Source organism: Pleuronectes platessa, chromosome 6 (assembly GCF_947347685.1).
Source record: "Pleuronectes platessa chromosome 6, fPlePla1.1, whole genome shotgun sequence".
Classification (NCBI taxonomy): domain Eukaryota; kingdom Metazoa; phylum Chordata; class Actinopteri; order Pleuronectiformes; family Pleuronectidae; genus Pleuronectes; species Pleuronectes platessa.
The window spans coordinates 9,322,104-9,328,914 of record NC_070631.1 but is presented as its reverse complement, the minus strand read 5'-3'; the positions used below and the strand labels follow the sequence as shown (position 1 = coordinate 9,328,914).

Below are 6,811 nucleotides of genomic sequence, written 5' to 3'. Positions count from 1 at the left end.
TACACTTGTAATCCCCTTAAAGCTTTAAATACTGTTACTGTATATTCTAATGGGAGTCGAGTAACAGATCAGAGCACAGAGCTCCTAAATTTTAAGTGAAATTATTCTAAACATGCATTTCCTGCTCTGTAATACAAAGAATTTGCATTACCCTCCCTTCAAAACTATCAGTTACATTTTACAATACTCAACACCTACTCTTTAATTTCACGCTGGACTCTTTGCATTCATACGTGTGAGACTCTATGTGAAGATTTGTCAAATATATACGTTCACTGATTTTGAATAAATGTCAGTCAGTCAGTTGAGTATTTCCACAATAAACTGTTTTATACATCTGGTCTCTACATGTTGCAATTAAGTTATTAAATATCAAACATATACAAATGATTATATCAGATTAGAAAATATAAAAATACACTAAATATAAAGTGTTGCAGGTACAACTGTCCAAGTGCATATGAAAGTTTCAGAACTAATCCAAATATGTAATGTTTTAGAATTTGCTATTTGAAAGTATCTATTCTGCATTTTCCCTTCAATACTGAAAATATCTCTTTAATTTAGGGCTGGAACCTGATCAATAGTTTCATAATAAAATATCCGATATTGCAAATTTTCCTGGACAGAACAAATTTGTCATAAAATTAGCCAATCAATTACTCATTACTCCCATTAATATATTTTACCTGCTTAATCAAGCAAATTTTTTTTATGTTCTCACTACTTCTAGGAAACTTCTCAACGTGTTCTTTTTTAGATAAATCTGTAACGTAGGATGTAACTTATTTCTTGTGGAAATGTTTTGTTTTTTTTTTATATTTTTTTCCTTATTTCGTATGGGAACTACATAACGCTGCGCTTTATTGTGTTAGTGTTATGTCTCTCTATTCAACTGAAGTGGTTAGGTAGATTTGACTTTACTCGCACTCTGATAATAGTTTATTCCCGTCATTGTGTAAAGTGCCTCTCCTCTCTGCAACCCATCCTCCACACTAACTCTGAGGATAACCAGTCTTACAGTATTTGTTTTACAGTACTGGTGATAACGGTGTTTTGTGTTTTGCTGTGCGTGTGCATGTGAGTCTGCAGCCACAGGCTACATGTGCTTGAGAAAAGCTGACAGAAATCCTGACTTGTGCCCTATTTGTGTTCACCTGTATCTGCATCTCTGCTGCATCTAAACACACAAGATGTCGCCGGTGCTAATATCACATGCATCCCCTCTGTTTCTGTCACTTTCATTGTCTCTTTCTTGTGTTCAGGTCTTTTGTTGCATGTCTCTTTTCTGTTTCTGTTGCTTCCTCCTTTCTTGCTTCCTCCCTTTGTTTTCTACCATTCCATATTTCCAAATCCCTCTCCAAGAGCACAGTGTGTGTGTGTGTGTGTGTGTGTGTGTGTGTGTGTGTGTGTGTGTGTCTGCATGATTCTCATACACACAAATGTGCCCACACACGCACAGAACGCAGACTTAGATAGAGCAGATGGTGACCGTATTCATTTTTTTCCCCGACTAACATTAACCATTCATTATAGACAGCAGACTAAGCCAATCCCACATCCGCCCCCATGCAACACGTACACACACACACACACACATGCCACACACACCACAAAGACACACGCACGCACCCTTGCACACACACCATGTCCAATAATTTTGCCATCAGCCCAGCGACGGTCCCAGAATCTTGCGTGGCCCTCAGTCAGTGTTGATACTCTCTCCTTCCAGACGGTCCCAGCTCTGCTCTGACTCAATCTGTTGACATTTCTGATTCCCTCCTCATGACTCAAATTCCTCCTCCTTCACTTCAACAGCCCACAACAGGACTGAGCAGCATCTGACGAGTCCCCTCCTCCATCCAATCCTGCAATGTTGTTTTTTCTTTCTCTTCTCTTCTTCTCTTTTCTTTGTTCCTTCCACTTTCACTGTCTGGTGTCTTCTGGCAACTTCCCCACGACAAACAATCGCTCTGCCTTCTTCCTTTGTTTCTCTTTCAGACTCCTCTGTAATCAAATAGAGAAAAAAAAGCTAAAAACCTGTTAGGCAGTAAATCAGGTTTAATCTCTGGCTTGAAGAAAAGATGAACATTAATCCACATCTGTCCATACAAATGTTTACCGTTCATATTCCAGTCCTCATTAGGCCCTGCTGCTAAGCCGCATGCTCATGGTTATGCACATGAACGCTGCAAAAAAAAAGAAAGAGAAATAAAGGAAGCAGGAGGCAGAGAGGCTGATACGTATATGTACAATTGTAGTTTTGCATATAAAATGTGTGTGTTTGCTCGCAGCTGCATTGCCTTTTCCTGTAGCAACCCGTCTGAGAGGGTTCTGGCCCTCTGCCGCTCGGTGAGGTCCGAAAGGTGCAGAAGCAGAGAACTCTCACACACTTACACTAATGAGGGTTTTAGATGCAGTCAGACAACAGTGTGAGTTAGTGTTCCTCAGCCACCCACTGGACATCAATCGCCCCGCGGCCCTGGAAGCTTTACTCAGCTCCCTTTGCTAAACTGCACCCATCGCTACCCTTTACACACACACACACACACACACACACACTTGCACAGATACACATGCACAGACACAGGCGAGGCATTCTGAGGAGTCTGAGCCGGCCGCGGTCTGTACCAGAGAGGAGTGTATCATTGCTGCACGCTGCGAGCTTTTCTAGAGGCCTTTATTGTGGGTTCACATCACACAAGGAGTGGATATATAACAATCTGTAAAAGATATACAGCTTAAGGTTGATAGGAAGTCTGTCTATAACAATCGTCAGGTTGGATACCTGACCAGGAAAATAAAGACTGAAGCAGTTCTTGCTCTGTGCTGGCTGTTAAGAGATTGTTTTCAGTGGAAGAGACAGGGAGAAAAAAAATCCTCGATATCATGTTCTTAAGTTCAGCCAAAGTTAATGTGAGGCTTCGGAGGTCAGAGCTAAACAAACCAAGTGAGGAGCTTCCGATGTTCTGGACTTTTCCTCTTTGCTTTTACCTGTTACCCTGTTTCCTTAAGCTGCAGCTGCTAAATGAATCTTAACACCAGGAGGGCATTTGGTTTAAAAAATGTCTTCAAAGATTTCAACCTAAAGCAAATCGATTGATCAAGTTTTATTCAGCCCATATTGAAAAATCACCTTTTGTCTCATATAGGGCTTATTGATCTGTACAAGGTTTGATGTCCTCCGTGCTTAACCCTCAACTATGGTGAGGATAAAGAACCCAACAACAACAGATAAAAACACTTAATGTTGTGGAAAGTTGTATCTTATCTTTTGGCTTCCACCACTTCCAGTGAAAACCGGTTGGATTTGCTGTCAGTCGGGTCCGGATCTCGAAGTGGGCCCCAAACTTCTACTCAGACTTAATTCTGTCTCATTTGAATCTGCGAATAATGTCTATTTAATTTGCCCCTGTCGTAATTTCCTGATTTCTGAATTGCTTGTTACACATAGTGCTGATTTAAAAAAACTATTCTCTGATTAAAATGTATCTTCATTTGAATGATCTGATATTGATTAAAAAAAAAGACAGATTGAAAACTTAAAAACTTGTAAAAAACGCTCATCACTAAATCCACTGTGTGAAGGTGCCCCTCCAATCTGAGCAGTCTAGATCCAGGCCTGCTGTCAGTGAGATGCTGAGTCAATTCCTAAATCCCACTGTCCTTTCACCCTACTTTGGCTCTTTTGGGTATTGTTACTTTGAATATTTTCATAAACCTCACAGATTTTTTATATTTTTAAGGGATGTTTTGTTGACTCCATTTTTATTGTGGCAGGTCAAATGCTTCGTTGGATAAAGTGCAGTCTCTTCTGTCTTCCCGGAAATCCTTGCGTCTTAAGGAAGCACAAAACCTTAGCCTCAGAGTAGGACGAACCTATGAACATGTAAGTTGGTCTCTTATGTTTCATGTGCACCATTAAATATTCACTAAATTAAAGGATTACCGTAAGAGTATTAATTTTAAGCAATGAGACACGACATGCCATTCTTTACGGCACAGTTACCACAAACACGGTAAGGAATGGCATCTAGATTCTTTGACACAACCCTCATTGTGATCAACAATGCTCAAACACCACTTTTTTTTTAATCATATTTAAATAGTTGATGATCATTGAATGTACAACTCCATTTATACATAACTTGACTTTTTGTTTTGTTTTCCAGGCTTTTAGGGAGTCAAAGATCTTGAGGTCATTGTAACCTTGAACTCCATCGCATTCTCATGAACGCTATATCTACAGTGCCTTCAGAGAATTTTTTCAAATTAACACGCACTTGGCCTCAATGATGAGCTGCTTAGAATTTGGTGGTCAAAGGTGAGGGTGACACAGCTCATTGTTCTCTGTTCTCTCCATCTTTCAGGACATCGAATGCAGTGAGGCCGAGGCAGATGTCGCAGGGACAACCATGGCAATCTACACCGTTCAAGCTGAGGGTGATGATCATGATGGTCCTGGTGGACTCTTTGCAGATGTCGGTATGGTCCTGGAAGGGGTCCAAGTTCTCAACAACCTCCAAAGTATCAACCATGCATGCATAATGCTTTATGGGTTGGTCTATGCTCTTAATTTGAGCTATCCAAAAAACTTGAAGTATACATTCGAAGCTTACCAGAAGATCCTGATGGACCTGGAATCGTCCAAGCCTTCAGCCAAAGTACGAGCACTGAAACTCAAATTGTTCAGGTGACTCTTTTTTTGGGGTGGGGTGGTGATGGGAGGAGGAAGTACAGGAAGAGACCTATGTTCTACTACTATATGTTTAATGTTGTTGAGCCTGAAGAGTTTGTTCTGTCCTTTCATATCCCATTACAGCGATCGTTCCAGCAGATACAGATGTAAGGAATGTTGTTGAGCCTGTAGTTTGTTTGTTTGTTCTAGATCTAGAAAAAAGAGCAGGTCCTTTACTGCCATTGTTGGAGCAGATACTAACTTGCCTCTGTTCTATTGCAATTACAAAACATGTTTCATGTTCCATCTATAGCAGTAGATTACTTGGTTGAAGAGCTACACTACCTGCTGAGTACAGTGTCTGTGTGAAGAGAAGCGTTAATAAATTAGTTGAATCAACAAGGTGGTCTGATTGTATGCATCATTGAGATATTGTTGAATTTCAAACAAATACACAATCATCTTGAATAGGTAACCTAATAGAAAAAATCCATTGAATATGAATCATAAAAATAATGCATTATGATTAAATTTAAGCTTAATTGTTATGTATTTCAAAAACATACACATTAATCATCTTGAATAGGTAACCTAATAGAAAAATATTAATGGATATTAATCATAAAAATACATAAATCTAATGCATTTTGATTGAATTTAAGCTTAATTGTTATGTATCTTAAACACATACACTTTATTCATCTTGAATAGGTAACCTAATTACTATGTAATTCAAACAAATATACTTAATGTATTCTAAATGTATAACCTGAATAATATGCATTTAAATTCAATAAATTATATTAATACTGAATACATAAACCTGAGGAATATGCATTTCAAATGAATAGGCTTTATTACACTGATGCATATGGATCATGTAAAGTTTATGTGGTAGGTTTATGTTCAAAATATAAAAAATAATCAAATGGAACTTTGTTATTAATTAAATTACATAAATCTTAAAAGTTAGGGTTAAATATTTCTGTGAGTGTGTGAAGCACTGATTTATTTAATTATACTATATAACTTTAATGTGTATGTTTGACACATGGAACCATTGCATTATGTTTTATTGCAACGTGATCACAAACTATGGCCATAGAGGTCGCAGGTGATTTGACACAACACTATTATTCTCAACAAAAATAATCATAAAAGTGTAAATATCATGAATGTCACATATATATTGTAATTATTGTATTGTACATACACTCATATGTTTGTGTCCGCACCATGTGCATGATTCAGTTTTTGGCGTGAGAATCATCAGCCTTTAATGTTTTTAATATGTTACAAATTTATGTCACAAATATATAAATATCATTTCATATTTTCTTTGCAAAGACCATGAACCTAAAGTAAAGTTCATTTCAACCAGTTAAATAGTTGGAGGTCTGTGGTGAAATGTGTGCAGAACACCAGAGCAAGTTTACTGGACGCCACAAACAGAGATCAGATATGTGCTGTGTGTATCTTGCATTTGTCCCTGTGAGTATCCGTGTATTTACACTGACAGCTCTGCATTTTTTCATACCAGCACAAAGTACAACCCCCCCCCCCTCCCCCACTGAAATACACTGCAAAGACAAAACCCATTAACACCATCCCTCTGCCTATTACTGTCTCCTCTCCATCCCGCTCCTCTGCTGTCAGTCACCCCCGCTGCCCTGAAACTGTCCTAAATGACTTAATCTAGCGGGCCGACAGTCCTCCACTGAGGCCGGGGAGCGGGTCGGCCTCTGTGCGCTGTAAGGGGATTGCTGTAATTACTGGGATCTGTGCACCGTATTTATCTTTTCAAGGGACGGGTGATCCTGCCATAAAAAGCCCCACATTTGGCAGTTAACTAATGCACACCATTAGATTGATTGTGCTGGATTTGTGTTTGTGTGTGTGTGTGTGTGTGTGTGTGTGTGTCCCATATTTCCCCACTGCTGTCATGCTCCGTAATGTGTGTTAAATAATGCCCGGTTGTTCTCTGTAATCCTGATTAAATGGGGGTTAATGTGTGTCTGTTGTACTTTGTCACAGACTCTCCGGCCGTGACCTTCTGTGACGGCAGGGTTTGTTTAAATGAACTGGCTTATGAGACATGATCGGACGTGAGGGACGCTGCACTGGGATCAGGTG

The 6,811-nt window shown here is 39.2% G+C and overlaps 1 long non-coding RNA gene across 1 annotated transcript; it reads left to right on the top strand.

Annotated features, from left to right (window-relative positions):
* Positions 1 to 3,661: 3,661 nt before the first annotated feature.
* On the top strand, positions 3,662 to 5,080 carry LOC128442539 (uncharacterized). Its single transcript, XR_008338838.1, has 2 exons — positions 3,662 to 3,692; positions 3,781 to 5,080. It is a non-coding gene; the product is annotated as an uncharacterized LOC128442539 (long non-coding RNA).
* Positions 5,081 to 6,811: the final 1,731 nt, after the last annotated feature.